Below are 18,063 nucleotides of genomic sequence, written 5' to 3' on the forward strand. Positions count from 1 at the left end.
GTTGACCACCCTTAGGCCTTAAAAGGCCTCATTTTGAGCCATTTTGTGTTAGCTCCGGGATTTCAGTGGTGAAGATGATGCTTTGAAGTCCCAAGAAGGAGAGGGCCACCCCCTCTCCTTGTTGTCCTTGAAAAGGACATATTTTGGCCTCTTAAGGAAGCCTATGCTTGAGTGTGTGTTGAGCATGTTTGGTTTATTTTTCATGCTTATATATCCATGATATAACATGATTTAAAGTTGGTTTTGGAACTCCATGCATGCTTAGCATAGTTGCCATGTAATGTCTTGTTTATGCCTTAACATGTCTTAGGTTGTTAGCCTTTGTTGGAGCATGTTTTAGGCTTAGTCTTGTGAAGATTATGTGCTTATCTTGCCATGTTCTAGGTCTGTCCTAGGTTGTTTGGGCTGATTTTGGCATGCTTGATATAGCTCCTTTGTATTTGGGCTTGTTAGCCTTGAGTATGTGCATGTGTAGCATGCCATCTTTGCATTGTTTTGGTGATTTGGGACCATCCTATATGCCATTTCAGTCCCATTTCCATGCTTGTTTGATTGCCTTGCATGCCTCTTTAATGCTTTGGAAGCATGTGTAGCAATGCTCCATGTTTTGACCATTATGCATGCCTTTGTTTTGAGCCATTTAGATGCCATCTAAGTGGTCCTTCGGGCCTTATGTTATGTGCTAAAACTCTGTTTTGGGTCAATAAGTTCATACCATGTTTAGTCTTGCAAGTGTATTTCAATGCTCCTTGGATTTGCTTTGAACACTTAGACTATTTGTTGCATGCTTGGCTTGATTTATTGCTTGGTTTGGCACCATGTTTTGGCATGATTTCAATGCTTATGTTGCATGCTAATTGTCCATGATTCCCTCTTTCAAGTGTGCTTGAATGTTGTTTGATTTGTGCTTAAGTGTTGGTCCTTATGTGCATGTGTGTGTGCATGCCATTTAGCCCTCACTTTTTAGCACATTGGCTACTGTTTTAGGCCTTATTAGAGCTGCCTAATTCATGTATAAGCCCATCTTTCCATACATTTGCATTGCCATATGTATGCTTGTATGCTTGCATAAGTGCCTTGCCATGCCATGTTGCATTCTTAGCTTGTATGCCTAGGTTGCATTGCATCTTGCATGCATGCCTTGTTCCTTGAATTGGTGATAGGAATTGGGCCTAATTTGTTTGATTGGTTTGCATGCATTTGAAATCAAAGTTGCATACTTGGTTCTTTGGGCCATCATGCATGGAAATGCGTGATTGGTGGTCCGAGAACCGAGGCACATGTCCCGTTGAGTCATTACAATGATAAGAGACATGGTTGGTGCATACATGCCTTGAATTGTGCTGCCATGCCTTGTTTTGCCCTCTGTTGCTGTGAGTTGCAGGTCCTGTAGACTTTCTTTGCTGACCGGCAGTGTAAGGTGCCGGCCGGCAACCTTTTCTCTGCCGACAGCTTCAATTTTGTGCCGATGGACACATACCAGTGCCGGTGATGATCCCACTCAGCCGGTGGTGCTCCCCAATGCCCAGGGATGTAACCCTGAGGTTTTGACAGCCTCCAGAGAAGTGAAGGAAGGAAAACAGAGGCAGCTTATGCATGGTGGCGCGCTTCTCAAGGCGTTTTACTGTTTTTCTTAGTCTATTTAATTTGTTAATTAAATTAGGCAATTTGTAATATTAATTAGCTTGCGTAGTTAATTAATTTGTAATATTTATTCGGTCCCTCCGAGCGAGGGCAAATCTGTAATAAGTGTGCGTGGGTGGTGTGTATGTCTTCCAACCTCACTTCTTTCTTCCCTTTTACTTACCCGCTTTAATGGTTAGTATTAGGACACGTTTAAATTAGCATACCTTATGCTATGCATGCGTGCATCCATGCATTTGTATCACATGCATTGAGCTCGGTACATCATGCTAACTGCATATGTATCTCAAATTCCAAACTGAATATGTGATAGTTGTGCATTTCTCACATACCATGTTTAGGATAGCCGAGCCTATTCTAGCAACACTTTGTATGCGATGCATTAGGCACTTAACATGGACTTGGATCATGCATGTTTGCTAACAAGTTCTTTGTTTTGGCACGGAGTATGATGTAAGTATTTCCGCTTTAGCATATCGCATGAGTGTGAATGTTGCCATGTCAGCATGCTTAACATGTGGCTAGATGCTTATGTGTTAAAATGTTTTGAATGCCTGTGGGTGAAGGTTGGATTGTTTGAGTTGGAAAAACTCATTGAAATTCGTGTTTTTAGCCTACTTGCGAGTAGCAAATTTCAAAGCATTTTCAAAACAAACGGATATGCAATGATTCTTTCCAAATTAGGCAATCTAGTCTATACTTGTTTGCTGCGCGCATAACATAGTAATTCTAGGCTAATAAATGGAATAAGAACACATAGCGTTTTCAAAATTGGATATCACGGTTAGTAGAGGCCGGTCTTCGGACCGGGCAAAAGGGGGTGCTCATAGCTGACCTTCCCCGATCGTACCTAAGCTCCCGAGCCGAGACAACTCCGGTGATGACGGACATGTGGCCTTCGGCACCGAGTCAGGGTTTCCTAAATTTCCCCATTTTAAAATATTTAGGTGGCGACTCTGTATCTGGCAAAGCAGTCCATGTTTGGCACTTCTTTTCAAAAAAATCTGTTTCTCAAAACGATTTGCCAGATTTGGACTCTTTGGTTCAAGATTAAGAACCGTGACACAAATCGAGTCCGAACTGTAGCATGAGGCCCTCCACGGGCGCCGTCTACAGATAGTGGCAAAATCATGTTTTCTAAGCCCACCCGAGGGTGGCAAATCCACGTCTTAGCCTACCTGCAGGTAGCACCATCAAACCATTTTCAAACAAACAAACATGAAATGTTTTGTTCCAATTCAGGCGACTCAGTCTATACTTGTATGCTGTGCGCATCACATAGTAACCTAGGCTAAATAACCGGAATAAGAACACACAATGTTTTCAAAAATAGATATCATGGTTAGTAGAGGCCGATCTTTGATCGGGCGAGCGGGGGTGCTCACGAAGTGACCTTCCCCAATCGTACCCAAGTTCCCGAGCCGAGGCAACTTTGGTGATGACGGACACGTGGCCTTTTGGCACTGAGTCAGGGTTTCCTAAATTTTCCAAAATAAAATATTTAGGTGGCGACTCTGTATCTGGCAAAACAGTCCATGTTTGGCACTTCTTTCAAAAATCTGTTTTCTCAAAAAAGATTTGCCGGATTTGGACTCTTTGGTTCAGATTTAGAACCGTGACTACAAAGTCGAGTCCGAGCTGTAGCGAGGTCTCCCGCGGGCTTGTTACAGTGAGAGAGATAGAACAGAGAGACTGAGCAGAGCAGAAAGGTTGCCAAAAATGGCCCTCCTTTCGATTACTTCTCGCTCTCCTACTACATGGCCTCGTCCCGTCCCCTTGCTCTCTTTCCGAACCTGAATGATCCCGTAAGAGCTGCTGGGCTGAATGCCCCAACTCCTACCTTTCCCAACCTTCATATGATGTCGATTGAGCAAATAATGGCAACTCATTCAAACATTGAAGCCAATCATTTCACACTGACGTCCTATATGGAGACGATGACTACAGTCACAAAATTGGCGCATCGACTGCAGATTAGAATGAGTGAGCTCCACCAGGTCAGCGCCCAACTCTCTCTGCTCTAGCGGATGTACAAGGATGTGCGAGCAGAGATTGGCTCACTGAAGGCCGAAAATAAGAACTTAAATGGAAGACCACCTCTACGGCCCTATTTGGAGCAACGTCGTTCTTGACTTTTAATAGTCGACGGTAAGTGCTCGCTGCCGACGAAACCACAACGGCAGGGCCTTCAAGAGCCTTCCAAGGTGATAAAAAGAGGAAGAAAACAATGGAAGAGGCGAGTAAGTAAGATCAGCGTATGACCGTAAAAAAAATGAAGGTTTTTTTTTTATGTAAAAATGTTTATTTTGATCAGCGTATGGCCGTAAAAAAAATGAAGCGTGTTTTTTTTTTATGTAATATTTGTATTTCGTTTTTGTTTTTATGTTTAAGTACTGAAAAATGAAATTAAAAAGCAGAAAAAAAAAGAAAATTAAGCCCAAACAAAAAATAATAATGAGAAAAAAATAAAAATAAAAGAAATTAAGCTTAATAGCAAAATAAAAAAATAAAATAAATTAAAATAAAATAATACCAGTAGAAATTAAACTTAATGAGATGGTGTTGCTGGAATGGTAATGCAAAAAAATGCCATGAGGGTTTAAAAAAATCAATATATGCAAAGTTAATTTTACCTCAAGATGCAGAACTCAAAAAAAATTACAGAATTGAAAATAGCAAACTGTTAAAGAGAATAAATGTATGAAGGACTTGAGAGCATTCAACTGATATAAATGTTTCCATATCAATGTAGCAATACACATATATCATTTTAACAAAAATTCAAGTTTCACAGTCATAACAAAACTTTTTAAGTAGAAATCGACATTCCAAGCTCGCCACGAATAAAATTGAAGCAATCCTCGCTTAGAGGTTTTGTGAAAATATCCGCCAATTGCTTGTCGGTGTTTACAAATTCAGGTACAATATCCCCTTTTTGAACATGATCTCTTAAAAAAGGATGTCGAATTTTAATATGTTTTGTTCGTGAGTGTTGAACCGGATTTTTGCTTAAATTGATGGCACTAGTATTATCACATTTAATAGGATATGATCATAATGCAAATCAAAGTCCTCCAATTGTTGTTTCATCCAAAGTATTTGGGCATAGCAACTTCCAAAAGCTATATATTCAGCTTCGGCCGTTGATAAAGCAACAGAATTTTACTTTTTGCTAAACCAAGGTACTAATAAGTTACCAAGAAAGTGACAAGTGTCACTGGTGTTTTTTCTATCAAGTTTGCATCCAGCAAAGTTGGCATCTGAGTAACTAACTAAATCAAATGCAACACCTCTAGGATAAAACAGTCCCAAATTTTGAGTGCCAACATGATATCTAAAAATTCTTTTAACAGCACTGAGATGTGATTTCTTAGGATTTGATTGATATCTAGCACATATACAAACACTAAACATAATATCGGGTCTACTTGCAGTTAAATAAAGAAGTGAGCCGATCATACCTCGATGTTTTGTTTGATCAATGGACTTACCTTTTTCATCCTTGTCTAGCTTAATGGATGTGCTCATAGGTGTTCCAGCTATTTTTGAGTCATACATACCTAACTTTTTGAGTAGTTCTTTTGTGTACTTAGCTTGGTTGATAAAAATTCCTTCCTTACATTGTTTTATTTGAAGCCCCAAGGAAATAATTTAGCTCCCCCATCCTGCTCATCTCAAACTCACCTTACATACACTTAGCAAATTCCTTACACAAGGTTAGCACCAAATATAATGTCATCCACATATATTTGCACAATAAGTAAATCATCATTTTTAGTTTTAACAAAAAGTGTTGTGTCAATCATTCCTTTAGAAAAATTATTTTCAATCAAAAATTTACTTAATCATTCATACCATGCACGAGGTGCTTGTTTCAAACTATACAAAGCTTTTGATAGTTTAAAAACATGATTTGGAAAAGCATTATCTTCAAAACCTGGGGGTAGTTTAACATAAACTTCCTCATTTATAAAACCATTAAGAAAGGCACCTTTTACATCCATTTGATAAAGTTTGAAATTGTTAGGTTTTTATTCTTGGCAATCCCGTTTGACAAAACTCCTTTCAGTTATACTTATTTTCGCACTTTTTATTTCAGTGAGGCTATGCGTGTTTAGATGCGAATCCAACCCGAATTGTGCCCTGCAAAGAAGTTTGTGATGTTAATACTTTCAAGATTGCCACTTCGCTAATTATGACGGAGATCGAGTTGCCTAGTCAGCTCGTGGGGTCGAGGGGCAGCGCCCCCGAAGCAAAATGCAAAAATGCATTAAAAGTTGCCTCCCTGCTCGAGCGTCTATTCCCCTGCTCGAGCGGAGAATGGTGATTTCTAGAAGTATGCGTGTCTGCAAAAATACTGTGATCTGTGTTTTCACGCTCGAGCATCGAAATCCCCGCTCGAGCGTACATCCTGTTTGGAGCATTTCATATAGTGTCCCTGCTCGAGCGTCAATTCCCATGCTCGAGCGGACCTCGCGATTTCAGATTCTATAAATTCGCAAGTTGCTCCAAATCTAGGATAACTTCTCCAGATCTTCTTCTTGGGTTCTAGGGTTTATATCTAGGGATATTTTGCTAGTTTTCTTTGATATTTTGATTGAGTATTCAACTCATGGCTTAAAGAGTATACATCAAAGGATTATTTGTTTGTTCTACACAAAAGAGAGAGTTGTTCTTTAGTGGATTCTGAAGAATTTGAGCCTGAAGCTTTGGTGGATTCCGGAGTGGCTCATCGTCAAGACAATTCCGAGGTGAAGACGGGGTTGGAAGAGACACATAGAGGTTGGTTCAATTCGGGCATGGATTCGCTAGGTAAATGAGAGTATACCTGTGTAATTCCTTTATATCTTTTTAGTGGATTGTTTTGTGGCTTTTGCTCGTGATTTTTTTATGACAATTGGAGGTGTCCAATTGTGGTTTTTCCACGTAAAATCATTGTGTCGATTTGTCTTGATTGTTTGATTGGGATTGTTATACATTGCTTAAAATTGATACATAATCACAAATCAGCATTTAGGGAATTTCTAGATTTTTCAATTGGTATCTGAGCGGGTTGCTTGTGTGTTTTTTAAAACTTTTGAGCGAGATCTTGGTTGATTTGTGATAATGGATTCAATTCGTGAGGGAAATTATATGGTTCGACTACCCCTACTTGACGGATCCAATTATTCTTTTTGGAAAGCTCGAATGAGATCGTTTTTGAAATCTATAGATGAAAAAGTTTGGCAATCTGTCATGAATGGGTGGACCGAACCAACAATTACCATTGATGGAGTAACTTTCCTTAAACCAATTGAAATGTGGGACACAATTGATTACCAAAATAGTAGCTGGAATAGTAAAGCTATCAATTCTCTCTTTTGCGCTGTCACACCTGAAGAGTTTAGTCGAATTTGCAATTGTGAAGTCGCAAAAGAGGCTTGGGATATCTTACAAACTATTCGTGAGGGCACTCCTTTTGTTAAACACTCAAAACTTCAAAGGTTCACGTCTAGTTTCGAAAACCTTTCAATGAAAGATAGTGAGACCTTTGATGAATTTTATGCAAAGTTGAGTGACATTGTAAATTCCAGCTTCAATTTAGGTGAAAAAATACCATAATCCAAAGTTGTGGGAAAAATTTTGAGATCCTTGCCCGATCGGTTCCAACCAAAAGTTACGGCTATTGAGGAGGCTCAAGATGTTGACAACCTCAAGCTGGATCAGTTGGTTGGAAATCTCCAAACTTATGAAGCACATAGGAATTTCAAAAAGATACTATTGCTTATAGTAGTGCTCATAGAGTTGAAGAGGATTCTGATGAGGATTGTTAGATAGATTCCAAGATTATGGCTGCTTTTGTTAAACAATTTAAAAAATCTTTTCTAAAAAAGAATCCTAAACTTTTGGAATCTACTCATACTCATAAATCTAAAGGAAAAAATAAACTCAAAATTAATTCAATAGCTAAGAAGGAGAAAGGAAAGATACAAGGGAACTCTAAAAGAGTCCAATGCTATGAATGCCAAGGATTTGGCCACTTTGCTTCAGAATGCCCCACTTGTTTGAAGAAGAAGAAAACCCTCGTTATCACTTGGGATGATGAATTAGAATCTGATGAAAATGAAAGTGACAATGAAGATCAAGGTGAAGAAGGACATAAATAGTTCATTGCTTTCATGGCGGCTTCCGAAACTGAAGGACAAACAGAGTATCCGAAGAGATCGGTTAAGAATGCCACTGATGATGAATCCTCGGAGAGTGATAATGAAGAGCTTGAGCAAGCTTATGAAAAGTTGTATAAGGATTCTCTTAACTTATCCAAATTAAATGACAAACTCACTACGAAACTCAAAGTATGTGAAAATGAGAATGTCAAATTAAAGAAAGAGATTTCCTAGGCTAGGAATGATGCCCTTAAGATTTCTAATGATCAACAAGCTCTTTGTGAAAAACTCTTGACTTGTGAGACAGAGAGGAATGAGCTACAACAAATCTATGCAACATATGAAGAAAAAATTGAAACTCTCGAGATGTCTCAAGTTGCTTTGGAAGAATTAATGATCAAGAAAGAGGAAAAACTCAAGTGTGCTATGGCTACCATTGGTCTTTGGAACAAAGGATCAAAGACTTTGGACAATATCATTGGTTCTCAACAAATTTGTTCTGACAAGAGTGGCATTGGCTTTGGTGGTAAGAAAGAGCAAAAACAGAGTGCATCCACTCATGATACAAGAACTCAAGGGCAGGGAAGGGGAGCACAAGGTTCAACGAGAGAAAAGACTTCTCAATCTTCCTAAAGTTAGTAAGGTAAAAGAAAAGAAGGTACACCCTGTTTTTATTTGTCATCATTGTGGTATGCATGGTCATATTCGCCATTATTGTTATAAGTTGCATGGGAGAGTGTATTTGCCTAGACCTAAAATTTGGAAGTTGGAAGCCAAGTCAAGACGGGTTCTCATTGAAGGGGAAAGGAACCACAATGTCAAGACACCACCCAAGAACCGCAATGCGCACAACTTTATTTATACTAAAGCGGTTTAGGTGAGAAAACTTGACTTGTGTTAATTTGTTTATTTGTTTTAGTTTTTAGGTTTTTGTGTTTTTTTTAATGAGAAAAAAATGTGTGCATGTTCGTTTTTTTTTGTATTGCTTTGTTTAGAAAAAAAAATGAGAAAAAAAAAATCCCAAAAAGATTTTCTTTGTATGGTTTAGCAAAGCTTAAAATTTTTGAGTGGTCCTTGGTGCATATTAGAATTGATAAGAATATTCATTACATGTTAATATGTTTGTGCTTTCTATGGTCATTACTCATTTTGGAGTGTGTGTTTTTTGATTAGTATGTCTCATTCTGTACACACTCTTGGATTAGCAAATATCGGAGTCTTTTGCCTTAGTGATTATTTTTTTTTCTATGGACTTCTGTCATTGATCTTTTGCGTTTCTAGAGGAATTGACCTATTGTCACACCCCAAATCCGAGCATGACCGGCCGTGGCCCACAGGGACTTAGCCCAAGGCACACGTAAGCCTAAACACAAATCCAATCACATTGAACAACTGAACAATAGTCCAATAATAAATAACCATAACTCAATCCAGACATGTCACAATTATAAACGGCAAAATCAACCGTAATAAAAAAACCATCCAAACTTATGGGATATAAACAACCCACATATCAAAAATAATCCTAAATGAACTTCGATAAGAATAAATATAAATATGCACAAACTTGACATAACACTCTAAACTAAAGGAATGCCCTAGAGGTCCATGCAATTGAGTCCCCGCTACGCCATGAGTCCACTCTAAGTCCTTCTAACACCTGGAAGTGATAAAAAACTAAGTCAGCTGATAGCTCAGTGAGTAGCAACATGGATAGTAAATACAGTTTTGAAAACAGGGTTCAATTCCAAAATAAGTTATATATCACAGAAACTAGATTGGCATACAGTTTGGTAAATACAATCTGTTTCAAAAAGAAGGTTCCACAAATCAACACTTAAAATACTCATGTCTCGCAAGAACATGATAAACGACATTTTCCACTTAAAACAGATTATAACATGAACACCAATAATTTTCTGGGTACCAAGAAAAACAAATAATCTGCCACACATTTCTCAGGCTATAAGCCCCGTTGGATCCAATACCGAACTAAGAGTCATCCTCAGGGTGGCACCTGGGCCTTTTCTCAAAGACGATCCGATTGAAGGCCACCTAGTTGTTTTTAAAGATCTGTTCCTTACAATCGTTGAGCACTAGAGTCATCACGGCCCAACCCGGATCTGTTCCCTAGTGGCCAGAGTCACCACACACAGTGGAATAATTTCCCTAGACTAAATACACACATGGTCCCAATAATCAATACACATCAGTTTCGCAAAACATGGTAGTTCATCATTATAAACATGAGACCAAAACAAATAGTTTACAGTATGCCAAGTTCACACATGTTTCAGAAATAATTTGATTCAATTGATAATATAATAATTTATCAAAACAGCTTAATCATGAAACAACAATTTAATTTTCCAACAATTCAGGGTAAGGAACATTTATAAAAATACGTAGCATGAAACTACTCACCTGGAACGAAATAATGTAATCCTCGAATAGAGTATGAAAGTCCAACTAGTGCCCTGAACCAATATGAAAACTACACGTCACTGCTAATTTAAAAATACTAAAGAATACGAACTGAGTAACCCCAAACTAAAGCGCACTAACACGGCTCAACCCAACTCACCGTTACTCTTAAATATTACCTAAGTTCATGTTCTTCAAGGTCTAAAATCACCCAAGACATAGGTTGCGATCGAAACTTAACTAAAAATAACTTTAAGATAAAACAGTGTTTTAAACTAGTTTTCCCAATCTATTCGCTAACTTGAAAAATTTCAAAACCCACTCCACGCTATTCGAAAAATTCTAATAACCTCCAGATATGATCTAATATATCCTAAGTTTCAAATCCAATTGGTTTCACTTGATTTTCTTATCAAAATAATTATCTACAATTTATTATATCCAAACAGGTTGTTTTCTGCAGCACTTTAAAGAAATTGACGGTTCTCCTAATATACACGAGCAATCAATGCAAGGCCAAAAACGTACGAAACTAGACTTGTAACCGGTTCTAATGACACTAATTTGATAATTTTTGGATTTATACCCAAAGAGAACAACACTCCCGAATTTACTGTTTCGGACTGGTTTCCTGGACAGATTTGAATACCTCAATTTATACGGATTTTGACTCCCAAAAATTATGAAAAAATTCAGATATGCAATTCAATATGTAATTGATCCAATGTAAAAATTTCAGATTAAAATTCATCCGTTTGATATGGTTTCTTGATTTTTAAAATTTGTGACTTTGTACAGAATTTTTTGGACTGAAAATTACACCCAATCTTTACACATAAATTTAGCTCCTCAAGTTTCTTAATAGGATATCTATATACACAATACATAAACCTACAACCTCTCCATGAATGAATAAAATAATTATAGAATAAGGATAGAACAAAGAAAGAAGAGAAGAAAACCTAAGAGGGCTAACCTTTGATGATCACACACAACACAACACACCCAAAAGTTCTTTGATTGCAACATCTTCTTCTTTTTTTCCTTCTCTCTAACCCTCTCCCGTGGCTGCTGTTGTTGCCCTATGTGGTGAACAAATAATAGAGTAGGGTTTGTGTTTATTTTATTTTATACTAGTGGTGGGCACACATAGGTCAAATAAATAGATAAATATACAAAACATATGTATAAGGTACATGCAACTCAAATGGTAGGAGTCTTATATGTTAGCCTTGTGGTCTAGAGTTCAAGTCACACCCTCCTCTCTCTCTCTTTTTATTTTTATTTTTATAATAAACCTTGTCTCTAAATTAAAGACTTTCATCATAAATTTATTTTAGGTTTAAAATTAATTAAAAGATCCTCCAATAATATTTAATTTGCACCTTAGAATTCACCACCAAAATATTTGAGATTGTAATATTATTATTTAATTATTTACTTAATTTTTATATTCGGGTTCTCACATTCTCCCCTCCTAAAAAAAAGTTTCGTCCTCGAAACTAACCTGAGTAAATCATGAGAATAGATGTGGGTACTTCTCGCGCATCTCGTCCTCGCATTCCCAAGTTGCCTCTTCAATTAGATGATTACGCCACAGTACTTTAACCAATTTAATGACCTTTGTATGCAACATTTTCTCTTTCAAATCCAAAATCTGAATAGGTATCTCCTCATACGAAAAATCCTCTCTAATCTGAAGTGGCTCATAATCTATCACATGCGACGGACTGTGTACATATTTCCTCAGCATAGACACGTGAAACACATTATGTACTCCTGCCAACCTAGGGGGTAAAACAACACGGTACACAACCTCACTAACCTTCTCTAATACCTCAAATGGTCCAATGTATCTAGAACTCAACTTTCATTTATTTCCAACCCTGATGACTCCTTTCCATGGTGATCCTTTCAAGAATACCATATCCCCCACATGAAACTCTAAGTCTCTCCCACGATGATCAGCATAACTTTTTTGTTTACTCTGAGCAGTCAATAATCTCTCTCTAATGGTGATAATTTTTTGTGTAGCATCCTCCACCAAATTAAGTCCCAACATTTGCCTCTTACCAACCTCATACCAGCACAAATGAGACCTACACTTCCTCATATACAAAGCCTCATAAGGCGTTACTCCCAAACTAGAATGATAACTATTATTATGTGCAAACTCCATAAGCGGCAAATAATCATCCCAATTACCTCTCCACTCCAAAGCATAAGCCCTCAACATATCCTCAAGGGTTTGAATAGTCCTCTTTGATTGCCCATCTGTCTGAGGGTGAAATTTAACCGAGTACCTCTAGCTGACTGTAACGCACCCCAAAACTTAGACACAAAACGAGGGTACCAATCTGACACTATTGACACTGGTGCACCATGCAATCTAATAATCTCCTTCACATACAACTGTGCAAATCAAGCTAGAAAATAGGTCATCCGTACTGCAATAAAATGTGCTGACTTGGTTAATCTATCAACATCTACCCAAACTGCATCGTGATTACTACTAGTACGCGGTAATCTGCACACGAAGTTCATGGTAACATGATCCCACTTCCACTCTAGTATAGTTAAGGGTTGTAGTTTCCCCGCAGGTTTCTAATGTTCTACTTTAACCTGTTGACACACCAAATACTGAGCCACAAATTTTGCAATATCTCCCTTCATACCATTCCACCAAAAGTGTTCATAAAGATCCCGATACATCTTAGTACTTCCAAGATGAATGCTATAACTATAACTAGGACTATGTGCCTCCATCATAATCTCCTTCCGCAAATCACCACCAGCAGGAACACAAATTCGGCTATGGAATCTAAGTAACCCATCATCACTAACCACAAAGTCTACATGCTTACCCTCTGTCATCTCTCCTTTAATACGCTCACACTGGGGGTCAATCTCCTGAGCTAAATGAATCCGTTCTCTCAAGGTCAGCTGAACTTTCAATTGACTACAATAAGCCCTATCACCAGGCGTAACAACCCCAAGCCTCAAACGTCTCATGTCTTCCACCAAACAACTCTCAATAGACAAAGCAGCTACATTTCCAACTATAACCTTCCTACTCAAGGCATCTGCAACCACATTTGCCTTCCCCGGATGACATAATATATTCACATCAAAATCTTTTAGTAACTCAAGCCATCTTCTTTGCCTCAAATTTAGTTCCTCCTATGTGAAAATATACTTCAAACTCTTATGATCAGTGTAAATCTCACATGACTCTCCATACAAATAATGTCGCCAAATCTTAAGAGCGAAAATCACTATTGCTAACTCCAAGTCGTGCGTAGGATAATTTCTCTCATGTACTTTCAACTTTCATGACGCATAAGCAATCACCTTCCTATGCTGTATGAGCACACATCCTAAACCCTATCATGAAACATCACTATAAATCACAAAACCACCACCATCAGTAGATAAGGCAAGGATTGGAGCTGATGTTAACCTCTGTTTAAGCTCTTTGAAGTTACACTCACAATCATCATTCCACTCAAACTTTACCCCTTTCCTAGTGAGATTGGTAAGTAGCAAGCAATACAAAAGAATCCTTCCACAAACTGTTTGTAATATCCAGCAAACCCTAGAAAGCTACGTACCTCTATCACAGAAGTAGGTCGTGGCCAATCAACGATTTTCTACCACCTTTGTGCTATCCACAAATACCCCATCTTTACTTACCATATGACCCAAAAATGATACAATGCTCAACCAAAATTCACACTTCTTAAATTTTGCATACAGTCTCTTCTCCCTAAGGATCTGCAGTACTACCCTCATATGCTGCTCATGCTCCTCCTTACTCCTCGAATAAATTAGGATGTCATCAATAATCACTACCACAAATTTATCCAGTTGGGTCTTAAATACTCTATTCATTAAATCCATGAATGCGGCGGTACATTTGTGAGACCAAAAGGTGGCACCAAGAACTCATAATGCCTATAACGGGTTCTAAAAGCAGTCTTAAGAACATCCTCATCCCTCACCTTCAACTAGTGATAACCTGACCTCAAGTCAATCTTAGAGAATATCTGAGCTCCCTACAATTGGTCAAATAGGTCATCAATACATGGCAAAGGACACTTATTCTTCACTGTGACTTTGTTCGGTTCTCAACAATCAATACACAACCTCATAGACCTATCATTCTTCTTCACAAACAACACAGGTGCTCCCCAAGGTAAAACACTAGGTTTAATAAAACATTTCTCTAACAACTTCTATAACTAAGTTTGTAACTCCCTTAACTCTAACGATGCCATTCTATAGGGCGCTTTAGAAATAAGTGCTGTGTCAGGGACCAAGTTAATGGAAAATTCTACCTCACGATCTAGAGGAAGTCCAAGTAGATCCTTTGGAAAAACATCAACACAATCACTCACTACAGGCAACTCCTCTAACTTCGATTTTGGTAGTTTGATACTCACCACACAAGTTAAATAACCATGACACCTTTTTCTCAACATTCGATTAGCCTAAAAGGAAGAAGTAAAACAGATAGAAGACCCTTTCCTATCCCCCTGGAAGAAAAACTCAAGTTGTCCCAGCATAGCAAAAACTACTCCCATTCTAAAACAATCAATAGAAGCATGATGCTTCGTCAACAAATCCATCTCCAAAATCACATCAAAATCCTTCATCTCTAAAGAAATCAAATCCACTAGAAAAATCCTACCATCCATCTTTATCTGACAAGATCTACAGACATCTCCCAATATTACTATTTCTCCAAATGGATTACACACAATAATACAAACATCAAAGGCTCTTAAAGAATAGACAATCCGTGTAAATATCTAGGTGTCAACTATTAACCATCAAAACGAAATCAAGAACGATTCAACACAAGTTTAAACAAAACTAACTTAACCAAACACTACTGAGTACTATAGGGATTCGGACCTCGTCTAAATGATGAAATGCAAGGTATGTAACTTGATAAATCTATAGCTCCGATACCACAATTGTCACACCCCAAATCCAGGCATGACCGGCCGTGGCCCACAGGGACTTAGCCCAAGGCACACGTAAGCCTAAACACGAATCCAATCACATTGAACAACTGAACAATAGTCCAATAATAAATAACCAAAACTCAATCCAGACATGTCACAATTATAAATGGCAAAATCAACCGTAATAAAAAACCATCCAAACTTATGGGATATAAACAACCCACATATCAAAAATAATCCTAAATGAACTTCGATAAGAATAAATATAAATATGCACAAACTTGACATAACACTCTAAACTAAAGGAATGCCCTAGAGGTCCATGCAATTGAGTCCCCGCTACGCCATGAGTCCACTCTAAGTTCTTCTAACACCTGGAAGTGATAAAAACTAAGTCAGCTGATAGCTCAGTGAGTAGCAACATGGATAGTAAATACAGTTTTGAAAACAGGGTTCAATTCCAAAATAAGTTATATATCACAGAAACTAGATTGGCATACAGTTTGGTAAATACAATCTGTTTCAAAAAGAAGGTTCCACAAATCAACACTTAAAATACTCATGTCTCGCAAGAACATGATAAACGACATTTTCCACTTAAAACAGATTATAACATGAACACCAATAATTTTCTGGGTACCAAGAAAAACAAATAATCTGCCACACATTTCTCAGGCTATAAGCCCCGTTGGATCCAATACCGAACTAAGAGTCATCCTCAGGGTGGCACCTGGGCCTTTTCTCAAAGACGATCCGATTGAAGGCCACCTAGTTGTTTTTAAAGGTCTGTTCCTTACAATCGTTGAGCACTAGAGTCATCACGGCCCAACCCGGATCTGTTCCCTAGTGGCCAGAGTCACCACAAACAATGGAATAATTTCCCTGGACTAAATACACACATGGTCCCAATAATCAATACACATCAGTTTCGCAAAACATGGTAGTTCATCATTATAAACATGAGACCAAAACAAATAGTTTACAGTATGCCAAGTTCACACATGTTTCAGAAATAATTTGATTCAATTGATAATATAATAATTTATCAAAACAGCTTAATCATGAAACAACAATTTAATTTTCCAACAATTCAGGGTAAGGAACATTTATAAAAATACGTAGCATGAAACTACTCACCTGGAACGAAATAATGTAATCCTCGAATAGAGTATGAAAGTCCAACTAGTGCCCTGAACCAATATGAAAACTACACGTCACTGCTAATTTAAAAATACTAAAGAATACGAACTGAGTAACCCCAAACTAAAGCGCACTAACACGGCTCAACCCAACTCACCGTTACTCTTAAATATTACCTAAGTTCATGTTCTTCAAGGTCTAAAATCACCCAAGACATAGGTTGCGATCGAAACTTAACTAAAAATAACTTTAAGATAAAACAGTGTTTTAAACTAGTTTTCCCAATCTATTCGCTAACTTTGAAAATTTCAAAACCCACTCCACGCTATTCGAAAAATTCTAATAACCTCCAGATATGATCTAATATATCCTAAGTTTCAAATCCAATTGGTTTCACTTGATTTTCTTATCAAAATAATTATCTACAATTTATTATATCCAAACAGGTTGTTTTCTGCAGCACTTTAAAGAAATTGACGGTTCTCTTAATATACACGAGCAATCAATGCAAGGCCAAAAACGTACGAAACTAGACTTGTAACCGGTTCTAATGACACTAATTTGATAATATTTGGATTTATACCCAAAGAGAACAACACTCCCGAATTTACTGTTTCGGACTGGTTTCCTGGACAGATTTGAATACCTCAATTTATACGGATTTTGACTCCCAAAAATTATGAAAAAATTCAGATATGCAATTCAATATGTAATTGATCCACTGTAAAAATTTCAGATTAAAATTCATCCGTTTGATATGGTTTCTTGATTTTTAAAATTTGTGACTTTGTACAGAATTTTTTGGACTGAAAATTACACCCAATCTTTACACATAAATTTAGCTCCTCAAGTTTCTTAATAGGATATCTATATACACAATACATAAACCTACAACCTCTCCATGAATGAATAAAATAATTATAGAATAAGGATAGAACAAAGAAAGAAGAGAAGAAAACCTAAGAGGGTTAACATTTGATGATCACACACAACACAACACACCCAAAAGTTCTTTGATTGCAACATCTTCTTCTTTTTTTCCTTCTCTCTAACCCTCTCTCGTGGCTGCTGTTGTTGCCCTATGTGGTGAACAAATAATAGAGTAGGGTTTGTGTTTATTTTATTTTATACTAGTGGTGGGCACACATAGGTCAAATAAATAGATAAATATACAAAACATATGTATAAGTTACATGCAACTCAAATGGTAGGAGTCTTATATGTTAACCTTGTGGTCTAGAGTTCAAGTCACACCCTCCTCTCTCTCTCTTTTTATTTTTATTTTTATAATAAACCTTGTCTCTAAATTAAAGACTTTCACCATAAATTTATTTTAGGTTTAAAATTAATTAAAAGATCCTCCAATAATATTTAATTTGCACCTTAGAATTCACCACCAAAATATTTGAGATTGTAATATTATTATTTAATTATTTACTTAATTTTTATATTCGGGTTCTCACACCTATACTAGCATATCATGGTTGATGTTGAGTCTCTTAACCACCTTCCATCTTTTTGCATCTCCACGGCTTTTTCCCCTCTATTCTTTGTAATCCAGCCATGAGGAAAAGGCTACCTCAGAGTCACCAACCAGGCCATCCTTATTATATCCATGCTTTTCTAGTTCGGTTTCCATACTCTTGAGTGTGTCAGCCGCCAATGAGTGTGCAAAAGGAAAAGAAAAAGAAAAAGAAAGAGAAGAAGAAAAAATGTGCAAAAGAAAGAAAGAAAAAAAA

At 37.4% G+C, this 18,063-nt stretch overlaps 1 long non-coding RNA gene and 1 pseudogene across 1 annotated transcript; one reads left to right on the top strand and one right to left on the bottom strand.

Moving 5' to 3' along the window:
• Positions 1–18,063, top strand: part of LOC114304620 (G-type lectin S-receptor-like serine/threonine-protein kinase At2g19130) — a 48,461-nt pseudogene that overhangs the window by 19,471 nt on the left and 10,927 nt on the right.
• On the bottom strand, positions 9,202–11,395 carry LOC145797186 (uncharacterized). The gene is made up of 3 exons (XR_014338397.1): positions 11,191–11,395; positions 10,215–10,267; positions 9,202–9,450 (listed from the first exon to the last, which is right to left on the bottom strand). It is a non-coding gene; the product is annotated as an uncharacterized LOC145797186 (long non-coding RNA).

This window comes from Camellia sinensis, chromosome 8 (assembly GCF_055761805.1).
Source record: "Camellia sinensis isolate YWXY chromosome 8, ASM5576180v1, whole genome shotgun sequence".
Lineage (NCBI taxonomy): Eukaryota > Viridiplantae > Streptophyta > Magnoliopsida > Ericales > Theaceae > Camellia > Camellia sinensis.